This window comes from Ursus arctos, unplaced genomic scaffold (assembly GCF_023065955.2).
Source record: "Ursus arctos isolate Adak ecotype North America unplaced genomic scaffold, UrsArc2.0 scaffold_27, whole genome shotgun sequence".
NCBI classification, from domain to species: domain Eukaryota; kingdom Metazoa; phylum Chordata; class Mammalia; order Carnivora; family Ursidae; genus Ursus; species Ursus arctos.
Genome location: NW_026622952.1, coordinates 30858815 through 30872458, shown reverse-complemented (window position 1 = coordinate 30872458; position 13644 = coordinate 30858815).

Sequence of the window (13644 nt, the reverse complement as noted above, 5' to 3'; positions counted from 1 at the left end):
CACCTCCAAGAGCATCAACTATGTTAATAACAGCATTAACAATTCAAGCTGAATAACAAGATAGAGGAGATTGGTATTCTGTGATTGACCGAGGGAACACCTTCTTTTTAATTTGTAACTTGCAAGAAAATCAAAGTCAGATTGAATTCATATATGATGGACTCCAATACTTGTTTACTGTGCAAAGATATTTAAGTTTTCTTGCTACTGTCCACAACCTGGTGTGACAAGACTTAGTTTTAATTCAATTGAAAATGGTTATTATATAATGCTGATATCTCAATCTGAATATTAAGCTAAAACTGAATGTCAAATACCAGTTAATCATACAACCACGAGGGAGTGGCCATTGAGCTAAAGTATAGGTCCCAAAATGAATGTTAAAATTATGAAGAATAACAGAGGCTAGAGCCATTAGAGATTCCTTGAACAATTAAAAATAAGTTATTGTCTCAGCCAGCTCTGAAATCAAAAGAAGAGACGTAAGATTTGAATGGGTTGTTTGATTTGTGGAGACATCACCTGTCACACCTGGAAATTTGAGTAGCAGCCCCTGTAACAATGTTATGAGAAAAAAAATAGATTTCTGTGGTGCTCTGGACAAATGCATGCTCTCTGAGAGCCTTAAAAAGCTATCGCCCAGTAGATTCTTTGGGGATCACACTACTCTGATGTTCAGATGACATTGGAATTGTCAGCAACATATACAGACAGGAGCCTTGGGCAAAAGCCCGTGACTACCAACCAGTGGTAACCCTGAGGATTTTGCATTAGCAAATCACTTGCATTTGCCAGTGTATATTCCCTTAGAGAAGCAATGGGTAGCTTATAATTGAACTTCAATTGAAATCGTTTCTGTTCCAGAAGGACATAAAAATATTTTAAGACCTGAAAATCTCATCATGTCATGGGTTATGTTAGAACTACATTCTGAAAGGAAGGAAAATGCCTTCTCCAAATAGAAATGGTGTATTCAATAACATGTGTCAGGGCGTCACTGAGGATTCCCATCATGATTGAACAGGAAGCTGCTATGCCTTTGATCCCTACACTAGATCCCCCTGATGACTTAACTGATTCACAGTCGAATGAGCAATTTTCTATTATTTACGAGAAAATGGTAAACAAATGTCATGGTTTATAGATGTTACCTCAAGGGTAGAGGGCTGAAATTCAAACTATAAGACAGCTGTATTGCAACTGTAAGGCAGGTATAGATTGACAGAAGAAGGGAAAGAAGATCTCAGTGGGCAGGGCAAAAAGGACAGTAGCAATCACTATATTACGAGATAATCAGTAAGGCCAAATCGTGCAAGCACCATCCTCCATTGTTTGTAGCAGGCGGTCCAGAATTTGGGCAGATTTAAGAAGTTTTAAATTTAGGGGTGCCTCAGTTGGTTAAGCATCTGCCTACCTCTCAGGTTGTGATCTCAGGGTTCTGGGATCGAGCCCCACGTCAGGCTCCCTGTTCGTGGGAAGCATGCTTCTCCCTCTCTTCCCCATTCATGCTCTCTCTTGCTCTCTTGCTCACTCTCTCTCTCAAATAAATAAATAAAATCTTTTTTTAAAAAAAAGAAGTTTTAAATTTAAAGTAATCTATGTTTGTGATGTATCTTGCTGCATCTGAATGAGCATTTGCAATAATTCTGATATCACTCTTTTAGTTTCCATTTGGCAGGTTTTATTTATTACAGAGGACACATTTTAGGTCGTAAGTGGGAACTATTGCCTTCTAAATACACACAAAGGAATTAGTTCAACAGAGATATGGGCAATGTGTAATTTTAAAACAAATAAATGATCTTTTAAGAAAGATATACAAGTATAATAGTTACAAGTATCTCCGGCTTTCACAACTTATTATAGTATAATGTGTCCTAATGCCTAAAGATCATGTTTTGTGGATGGAGAGAAATAAGGCAAAACATATGTGGTAAACTGACACCAATGTCATCGGCACTCTGAGTTGGAGCCCTGTGAGTCCTTTCAGTTATCCAGCACTCTGCGATTGCTGCACATGCTGTCTCTCTAGGAGTCCTCAGTCTATTCCTGAAACACGTGAACTCTCGTAAGTGTCTCCATAGGTGAAGGCACTGTAGAGAAACATTTATTTATTGTAGTTTCTTTTAAATTGGATTGAAATTCGTAAAACATAAAATTAACCATTTTAAAGTAAACTTTTCGGTGACATCCAATACATTTATAATGTTGTGCAACCACGACCTCTATTTAGTTGAAAAGCAACACCTCACGAGGAAACTCCGTATCTTTAAGTGGTCATTTTCCAATTCCTCTCCCCATTCTGAGCTCCTGGCAACCACCAAACTACTTTCTGTCACTATTGATTTACCTCTTCCGGATATTTCATAAAACTGGAATCATGCAACATGTGACCTTTTGTGTCTGGCTTCTTTTACTTGCTATCATGTTTTGGAGGTTTATCTCCTATCTGGTCCTGCACTGCATTTGATGGTTGGGAAGAAAACACTGAATTCATGCCCTCAGGAGTTTGCAGTTTAATAGCTAGAGAAAGTCAAGAATGTTAAGTACAACTTACAAAATTTCAATTTATAATAAGATAGAAGGTGATGATTGATATGCGGGAAAAACATGAGAGCAGATAAGAGCTATTCTGAGAGAAGGAGTGGTTGGTTAAAGTAGGGATGGTTGTAGTAATAAGTGACTGGCCATGTTAGGACTTAAAGAATGTGGAATTACATTAGAAAAGAGAAAGAGGTGATGCCATTTCTTAAGTGAAGAGTGGGTGGGCGGGGCATTCCATGCAGAATAATTAAGTCTAGGAAATGCTCTGGTGTGGAAGTATGCCTAGTGTAGTGAAGAAATATCAGAGAGGTTAGTGTGGCTGGATTCCAAACAGCAGGTGACAGTGGTAGAAGTTGGAGGCATAACAGTGGGGAGGTGGCATAGATCATATGAACTGGAGCCATGGGTGCCATTGTAAGAGTCTTGTTTGTTTAAGATTTTATTTACTTATTTGACAGAGACTGAGAGAGCACAAGAAGGGGGAATGGCAGAGGGAGAGGGAGAAGCAGGCTGTCTCCTGAGCAGGGAGCCCAATGCAGGGCTCCATCCCAGGGCCCTGAGATCATGACTTGAGCCGAAGGCAGATGCTCAATGACTGGGCCACCCAGGTGCGTAAGGGCCTTGTTTTTTCACACTTTGGCTGAAATGAAGATTCACGGGAGGACTTTGATGTCATCAAACTTAGGATTTAATTATATAATTTCTCTATTAAAGATAGATTGGAGTGATATGGTAGATTTAATAATCCATAGAAGAAATGATGGTGCTCAAACCAGGAGGGACCCTTGAGAAGGTGAGGAGTGCATATATTTTCAAGAATAGTTAATACAATTTTCTGATGAATTGTAGGAAAGAGGAAGAATGAAAACGAGTCTGTCTTTTTTAGCCTGAGCAACTGAGAAATGGAATTTATGAGGAGTGTTTGGCTATCCAGTCACTGGAGATAGAATTTGGGATTAACATTCTGGTCTCCTTGGAAGACTTGTGGTGGGAAAGCTTAGGTTTTGCTCTAAGCAGGAAATGCAGGAAACTTAGGTGGGAGATTTTATACTGAGACTGATTAAGGTCATGATACACATTAGCCAGGATGAATGAGGAAAATGTCTGTTCTAGGTGTCCAAAGTGCCAGCACAGGACACAGAGGTGGAATTTTGTGGATTTCCAGCTTAATTCTCTTCTTGAGGAATCAGTCCCTCAGAGAGTCCTATCAGAGGAGAGATTTTGGAAAGCATGGGAACAAAAAGCCAGGCAGGCACAGGCAGGTCTTGGCACTCTTTGTCCTAGAACAAGCATTGATGAATTAATGTCCATGGGCAAAATTCAGCATTTCCTATGTGTTTGTAATAAAGTTTTATTGTAACACAGTCGTGCATTTGTTTACAATTTGTCTGTGGCTGCTTTAATGCTATAACAGCAGGATTGAGAGGCTGCAGCAGAGACCATATGGTGTGCAAAGCCTAAAATATTTACTATCTTACCTTTTGCAGAAAACTTGTCCTGACTACTGCCTTCGACTATGTTTGAGGGATTAAAAAAAAAAAATCAGTTCATCCTCCTGACTGGATGATGTAGTGTACTTAGGGCAAATGCTTTTATTTCCATTTTTTTTCTCCTTTATTTTTAGACCTATTGTCTCATGAGCTCTTGCCAAACAAATCCAAGATAAAATTGCAGTTTAAGTCAGAAACCAGGGCCAATAACACCTGTACAGATAAATAGTGGTTGTTACCAAGCTTACAGATTATGAGGCTCTGTTAGTAACTAATAATGGTTTGTTGAAAGAAATAGTCTATGTCAAGGTATTTAAGGCTCATGAATGAATTTGATAAGGTTCCCAAACAAAACTATTTTTTAAATAAAGTTGGTATAACCCTAAAATAATACTTTTTGTGGTTTGTTTCACTTCCCTTTATTTTCAGACATGAAGAAGAAATTTAAATATGAGCTCTACCTTGTTGGTTCATGTCTGTGATAGCAATGTTTAAACAAATGAAAGAATGATATATTAGAATCATATAAAACAATTTGTTTATTTCTCTTAGCTGCTCAGGCAATATCTCATATAGAAAAATGTGAGCTTCATAAAAAAACTATTCCAGAACTCAGAACCCACATGGGTACCCTGAAAACTAAGTCTCAAGTACATCATAGAAAATGTTAGTCAAAGGCAAAGAAGAATTTTTATTACTGTATTCTAGAATTTCAAATGTCTTTACACAGAAGATATTGGCCAGCTGTTCTTCATCTCCATAGAGAGGAGAGCAATAGAAACAGGCTTAACTAATAGCAATAAAGTTAGCAGTAAGGAAATTCTACTAAAAGCAAGAGTGAAAACATTACAGGGCATATTAAGAAATCTCCTCTGGAGGATTCTTTAGACATGGATGGATTCTTGTTTGTCTGGAATGGTTAGCATGTGGCCCAGGAGAAAGTTAGCAAAATGACTAGATATATTTTCCTGTCCTTAAAGCTCTGTAGGTGACTTTAAAACTCACAATATATTTTTCAACACTTGCAGCATATGGAAATTTATTCATATAAGACATTTCATAAATCACCAATTTTAGTTTAGTATCAAAAGCTCCTTTCTGCTCTTGTGCAATGACTAAGAAATTGAAAATATTTTAAAGACACATTAGCAGATGGCTCCGAAAATTAGTTTTATGTGTTTTCAATGAAAGAGGAAGAAAAAAAAAAGTGGTGAATAAGTATTGAAGCTAGCTTTAATGTTCACAATAATTTGAGATAGTGGGATCAAATGTTTTAGGTCCCATTTCAATTCAAAAAAATATTTGAAAGTAAAATATTTAAGTAATTTCTTATATGATATATGCATATTTTGGAGAAAATATAAAAGTATTTGATTACTGGGGCACCTGAGTGGCTCAGTCAGTTAAGCGTGTGCCTTTGGCTCAGGTCATGATCTCAGCATCCTGGGATTGGTCCCCATCGGGCTCCCTGCTCAGCGGGAAGTCTGCTTCTTCCTCCCCCTGCTCTTGTGCTCTTGCTCTCTCTCCCCCCCTTAAATAAATAAATAAAATCTTTAAAAAAAGTATTTGATTACCTGTGGAATAAGATTTGATCTAAATAGACAATTTGGGTGCACTATTTAAATAGGGCTCAGGGTGCCTCGGTAGCTCAGTCAGTTAAGCATCTGCTTTCAGCTCAGATCATGATCCCAGGGTCCTGGGATCGAGCCCCAAATCAGGCTCCTTGCTCAGTGGAGAGTCTGCTTCTCCCTCTCCCTCTCCCCCTGTTTGTGCTCCCTCATGCTGTCAAATAAATAAATGAAAAATCTTTAAATAAATAAATAAGTATATCGGGTTCCAAACTAGAACAAAAATAAATATGTGATCAAAGTAGAAGTAAAATATCAAAGGAAACGCTTTCAAAATAAGCGGCAAATATTCAAATTAAGAAGGACAAAGGCAAAAAAAAAAAAAAAAAAAAAGCACAAGATATTTATTTGGGATTACTCACCTTGTTTTTAATGTTTTTCTGTCAGAGAGGCTTTATACTTGCAGTGCATAAATAGGTTTGGCCTGGAGAGGACGCATCAGATTTTGCGTTTTGTTTCTAACACATAAAAGATTTATGATTTGTGGAAGATATCTAACTCTTTGGATCCTCTAATGTTTCATAGCGTTATTATAAAAATTAAAAGAGTTAATAAATATAAAGCACTTAGGATCGCTCTGATCATATGGAAAACATTCAGTAAATGTGGGCTGTTGAGAATATGAGTGAAAGCAATAGTAATAATAGTAGGTGTGATAGCAGTACCGATGGTAGTTTTTGGACTGCATTTTATTTATAATACAGTAATATTGAGATGTGTGGTTTTATAAGTTGCTACTTTTTTAAGATACATGATATAATAAAATAGTACACTAAATATAAAATAGCAAATATACAGACCAATAGAAGAGCATTCAATATGAATGAAAATATGAGTCACACCTGGCTATATTATAGACAGTAGTAACAACAGGACATTCCAGGATTTGACAACATTTTTTATGACTAATACAATTATTAAGGAGTATCATCTAACATTCTTTCAACTCATCCACAAAGGCTAACATAAAATAAAACAAAAGATCCGTAAAGTAATTTTAAAAAGTTTTAAAATAGTATCCAGCACATACATTGGAAAAAAAGCAAGAAGAAAAAGAAAATTCAATGCCATTTATATCAAAAACTTTTCTGTAAGTGGAACAATCTAACAATAGCCACCTAGTAAGTGGTAGAGCCAGGGTATGAACCAAGGAATTGCAACTACATAATGGATATTATTAATTACTGAACTATAATATATAGATACCTACCTACAAGTCCAGAAGAGAGGAATTGCATAAATAATTTTGAAGTGTTATGTTATCAATCCCAGGACAATAGAACACTGTATTTACAAGAAGATAAAACAGATTGTTATATTTATATAAACTGTAACGGACTTGCTTTGTTAATGCCTTTATGTTATGTTACATTAAATTAAATTATTCTATTTTCATAAAGTAAAAAATATCTTTTACATATAAAAGTTGTATTTATTCTTCACAAAACTGAGCCCAAAGTGAAATCATGTAGTTAGGTTAGTGATGAAAAGAAGATGACTTGGGAACACCATCTGTCGCCATGACAAGGTCGTCACAGTTTTCTTCAAAAATAAGACCATGTAAATTTGCTATAGGAATAGCTAAATTTGAAATCGTGACAGACACAGAGATCATCAGAGAGATCGTCTTTGTGGCTTCTTTTATCAGTCTCAGGTCCTGCATCTCTTAATCTTTCTCCAGCCCCCGAGAACTGTTCAGTGTAACCTCCACATTTATACCTGCAGAAGCAATTTATTAAGTGGCAGGAAAAGCAAGTTCAACAAATACTGTAACTTGATTCCAGATTAATTCGTTTTTAGACTTTCTTCCTTTTCCCCCCTCAAGGATCTCTCTAAGTCAGTGACTAACCCTGTAAATCATTATGACTTCAGTTTCCAACCATGATTCCAATTTCACTGCAGAAATCTACACAGTAGTCCCCTATTATATTAAGAGTTTTTCTCCAGATTATTTTATTTTATTTTTTTCTATTTTAATGTTTTTTATTATATTATGTTAGTCACCATACAGTACATCCCTGGTTTCCAATGTAATGTTCGATGATTCATTAGTTGTGTATAACACCCAGTGCACCATGCAATATGTGCCCTCCTTACTACCCATCACCAGCCTATCCCATTCCCCTACCCCCCTCCCCTCTGAGACCCTCAGTTTGTTTCTCATAGTCCATAGTCCAGATTATTTTAAATCCACCAAATGGTGAGTGATGGGAATTTTTCTAGTAAATAACAGACATCCTACCTTTTTTTGTGACTTATTGTCTTTTCCAGTTTTCTTGTTCTATCCAGTTACTCAGATTAATCTTCATTTCATTCCAAGCTATCTGATGATTCTGATAATAATCCTAATTTAGTTGGCAACAGCATTAAAGCTGATTTTTAATACTTTATTTAAAAAATTTTACTTAAATCTTTAAGAACAAAAAGACACACTACATCCCATGCTAACAGATTGGCTGGTCTACTCCACCTGCCCAGTTTCATCAAAAGTTCTATCTTGACTACTACTGTGACAAGAGTATTTATTTTAAAAAATAATAATTTGAGAAAAATTTTTGTACATGCATCATGGCCTTGAGGTAATTTTCTTTCTGAAAATATTCTAGGATCTAAATATGACTATCTCATCCATGCAGTCTGCATCTTGCCACTTGGAAATCAAAGGAGGCTGCCTCACAGAAGTCTTCAGTCTGAAATAAGTGCTTGACTTTTACATATTTTAAAAAAGTACATAGATATAAGCATCAGTATTAAAGCTAGTAAATTGAGAAAACAGTAAGTTCTGTAATTGCCATTAGATTGACCCACCCATTACAATTTAACAATTAAGATAAGTAATTTTGGGGCGCCTGGGTGGCGCAGTTGTTGGGTGTCTGCCTTCGGCTCAGGGCGTGATCCCGGCGTTCTGGGATCCAGCCCCACATCAGGCTTCTCTGCTAGGAGCCTGCTTCTTCCTCTCCCACTCCCCCTGCTTGTGTTCCCTCTCTCGCTGGCTGTCTCTCTCTGTTAAATAAATAAAAATCTTTAAAAAAATAAGTAATTTTGCCCCATACATATTGCTGTATATTTTTGGGTTTATAGATTGGGTATACGGGACTTTAAAATCCTGCAGTGACATACGAATATTTTATTATTCTCTCAATTACTGCTGGACAGCTGCACGCAGCCATTTAGGGCACTGTCATTGCACAACATACAGATGTTGGTGGAAGTCCCTCAGCCCTCAGAGCTGTGAAGGCAGCAAGAGCTCGATGGATATTGCAGCCTGCCCTGCCTGCAGCAATTCCTCTGGCCATTTTAGACCTGGCACTGATGGGTTTCTGAGGGAGTGACATTCATATGCCCTTGGACAAAAACACATCATCCATTCTGAGGAATGTAAAGTCTGAATGCTTTAAAGACAAAATCTAAGATCTTTTAAAAAAGTAGCAATTTAAAATTTTTCTTCTTCCCCAAACTATTAATATGAAAACTGAGACAACTTCCTTTAATCTGTATTTCATGTAGCAACATGAAAGGCATTTTTAATCTTGACTTTATTAATTCTCTAGATATAAACATCTGATGCAAAAGTGAACTTTTTAAAGGCTTAATACGGAATACATTACTCAATTCTTCCTTTTCCTTCACATTGACTCCTACTTACAACAGCCATATTAAAAAAAAAAAGTCAATGAAAGTACTGCAACCCTTGCTTCTTAAACCCGGCATTCACTCCTCAAATATGCTCTGGAAATCCTGTGATGCAATGTGAATTTATACAGGGGTTTTCCTTAACCTCCATGACACTCATAGATATATTGGTTCAATCTTGAATACTCCCAGGAAATTTGCTTATGAAAGACAGTTATTCTCTTTCATAGAAAAAGAATTAAGAATAGATAAATATAGCTCAACCTCATGATATGTTATTGGTAAGATATTTTAAATGAAACTTAAAAGTGTTTTTTGGTAATTTTCTATTAGTTTGCAAAAAGAATAAAAAGATGCAGAGTACTCAATTCTGGCCAGAAATAGGCATTCTCATTTATTATTGGTGAGAGTATAATTCATCAAAACCTTTTTAGAGACAATTTAGGAATAACAATCAAAACTACAAAATATATTAAACTCCAACAATTCTTCTCCAAGAGAATAATTGCACTAAGCTGTGTATATTTTTCATTAAAGCCTTGTTTGTAATGATAAAAAGTTTGGAAAAACTCAAATGGTCATGTTTAGGGGATTGGATAAAACAATTTATGCTACTTCCATGCAATAAACTATTGAGCATATATTAAAAAGAAAGACATTGTCTATATATACACTGCTTAGAGAAATCACCAAAGAAATTTACAGAGTATAATTGTGTTATAGTTATGATTATTATGTATTTTACGCACACACACGCTTTCATGGAGAATTATTTCCCCAGATACACACAGCAGATATACTGAGGTGGAGCTAGGAAGCTTTCTCTTTCAAATTTTGTTGTTTTTGAATTTAAAGAAAAGATATCAATGTTCTAATGTTGAAATACATGTATTTTAAACACAAAGTAACAAGGATATGTCAGAATATAACATTTACAGAAGTTGAAGACTCTGAATCTTGAGAAAATCATGTAAAAGATACAGATTTTCAGGTCACCATGAGATTGCCCACATATTATTTCAGTCTATGCTTTAATAATAAAAAGAAACATGGTGAGTCAGCTTCCAACATAAAAGCTTCCTTGCATTATCTGTTTCATTCATCAATCAAGCTGAGGCTCAAGAATAGTTTGGGGGAAAAAAAAGAAGAAGATAAAAGGAAAGAAGAAAAAGAAAGAAAGAAAGAAAGAAAGAAAGAAAGAAAGAAAGAGAAAGAAAGAAAAGAAAGAAAAGGAAAGAAAGAGAAGGAAGGAAGGAAGGAAGGAAGGAAGGAAGGAAGGAAGGAGAGAGAAAGAAAGAAAGAAAAGAAAAGAAAGAAAAGAAAGAAAGAAAGAAAGGAAGGAAGGAAGGAAGGAAGAAAGAAAGAAAGAAAGAAAGAAAGAAAGAAAGAAAGAAAGAAAGACAGACATGGTCACATCATTTGACTGGATTCGAATCTTGACTTTCTGAATCCACTGTCAATTTCTTCCCACCAGGACTTAATCTGAAACATGTTATCTCTTTAAGGATATGAGGAGAAGAAAATTACCTGTATTTCAATTTTACAATCTTGTGCAAGAGTTAATGGAAATAAGCCTGAAGTAGTTGCTAGTGCTTTATAAACATATTCTCTTATTAGCATGCCCATTGGTATAAGTGGCCCAGAGAAGTAAAGGTTGACTAGGATCTAAGGACCTTTATCATGGCCAGAATGCAAGTTTGCAACAAAGGTACTGTATCTGCTGGAGGTTCTCAGGCCCAAGATCTTTTTTTTTTTTTTTTAATAATTTTGAGTATCTTTGTTTTATACAGGCACATACTGCCTATTTATAAGTGAATTGAGAATATATCAGACTCAAGTCTGGGAGGATTATTTGTCTTGTTTTCCTTTCTGTTTATGTAAAGACAATGGGACAGCTTAAGCCACAAACATTTTGCCTGTCAGAACTGGGAATTAATTAACTATTTTAGCTGCTAAACTGTTCCCGTCTGAAATGTAATATGATGACAGTTCATAAAAATTTTGGTGAAATGAAATACAAATACAACACTTAAATTACAGTCTTCTCTTTTTGACAATAAGGCTAAGGATTTTATGTGACAGGATGTGTCTATTCGTGTAATAATTTTCTAAACTTTATAGGTACACCCAAGCATTACTAAAAATCTTTGCAACTCAATGTATTGTGATAAAAATGTTATTTTACTGATATATATTTCATTTTGTAAATATCTCAAACTTCCATGGTGACTATCCACAGATTTAAGGAATTTTAAGAGTCTCGAAGTGATATTCTTTAAAAATCATATGGTAGTCCAATTTTTTTCTGATCTATACATTGTTCGTAAATATAAAGACTTCTTTTAATCCACAGTAAGCATTTCTTTCTTGCCTGAAAATTTTTCATATTTCTTTTTCATTATCTAGTCTCATAATAAAGTCAGTCTTACTATGCTAGTTAACTTTATTTGAAATTTTAGGCTTGTAACATTTTTCTTCTTCTCAAAAAAAAAAAAAGGAAGAAAGCCATCCTGAAAGGATTTGCAGTATGTTTGTTAAGCACAAACTCCCACGCTTTTACATAATTATTTCTAACTTCCAGCAATTTTTTTTATCTTCCATAGTTATAGCATAAGTATGTCCTACATGAATAAGATGGGGTAGATGATATTGGAGATGATATTTAAAAAAGAAAAAATACCAATAAATCCAAAAAAGAAGTAGTTAGCATTATACATTATGTGTATTGATGGGAGATAAACCTAGATAATTATAAAAATAAATAAAAGCATTTTGAAGTTTTTCCTCAAAAGAGGAGTGGGGAGTCTGCTTGAGGTTCTCTCTCTCCCTCTCTCTACCCCTACCTCCCCCAACACACGCTGTCTCTAAAATAGATAAATAAGTCTTTTAGAAAGATCTAGATGGCAAAATAGGACATTTAAAAAAGGATATTGTGTGTTAACAGAGGGAGAGATCTTTGTGAAAAACCTAGTCAGCAGTTAGATATGAATGCATGGTACTCAGGTAATAGTCACCACTAAAAAAGGCATTAACAGTAAAATAAAACATGGAATGATGTAAGTAGAAAAAACATTTCTGGGGAAAAATAGTATATTCTGAAGAGCAGAAGATAGATCATTGGAGCATACCAATTCTTATACATTAAAGAGTTGGTAAGAAACCTATCACATAGTTGATGAAGGGTTATAAACACACAAAAAAAGGAAATTAAGAAAGAAAATAAAAATAAAGAGAAAGATAGGAGGGTATCTTAGTAGCCATGAAAAAATGAGTAGTCAACAATGTCAAGTTCTGATGAAAGATCATGTAAAATTAATAAGAATAGTTTATTTAGAGTTATTCCTATAGGCCCTCAGCTATGAAATTTGTCCACTGTTATTTTGAGTAACTTTACTATAAAAGGCAAAAAAAAAATGAGGGGATAGGCTAGAGAAGAATTTGAAATAAAAATTAACTTTTACAGATGGTTTAAATATATGACAATTTAAATTATTAAGAAATGGCATGATTTTAAAATATGGAAGCAAGAGGATCATTATATCTACTGGGTAAAGATCTATGAAACATTAAAATATATCCATATCTGAAGAAATGCACTCATTACAGATGAGTCAGTTGATCTAGCAGATATTTTCATCTAGGAGATATTTCTCTTTTGAAGATTTCAGTCTAGTTTGCCTTGCAAACATTGATTGCTACATAGAATTTGGAAGACAGAATATAAAACTTGGATATGTCCACATAGAGCTGGTACTACACAAAGCTGGCACCAAAAAGAGCTAAAATAAGTGACAAGAGTAAATGAAAAAATATTGGGAACAATAAGGGAAATTTCCTATCTTGAATTTGGCACTGGATGGAGGAAAATATATTTGCCCTGAGAATTTGTAACCATAAGTTAGTCTTCATGAAATTTTTGTTGCAAAAGCATATGACTAGTATCGCCCATTAAACTTCAGTAAAACATTCACTATCATATTTTTCCAGGTTGGGAATATTCCTGTGGAGAAATTCAATTGTACTCTTTCCCTCAAAGATATAATTATGGAAAGAAGACACCATGATTATAAAAAAAAACAAACTCAGAAAATAAAATCTTCAGCAATTTTCTTAAACATTGAAAAACACGAGGAAGAAGTTATAAAAGTATAAATAAAGACCTACTATACATGAAAAAAATAAATGTATTACTTTGCAAATAATGTATTTCCCAGTGGCATCGAAAATACAGTGACACTTTAAACTACAGTTTAGATAGTATGGAAAATAAAATTTGTGGACTAGAAAATGAATCTAAACAAATTATCCATGTAGATTTAGAGTTGGCAAATGTTTTCTGTAGTCAGATG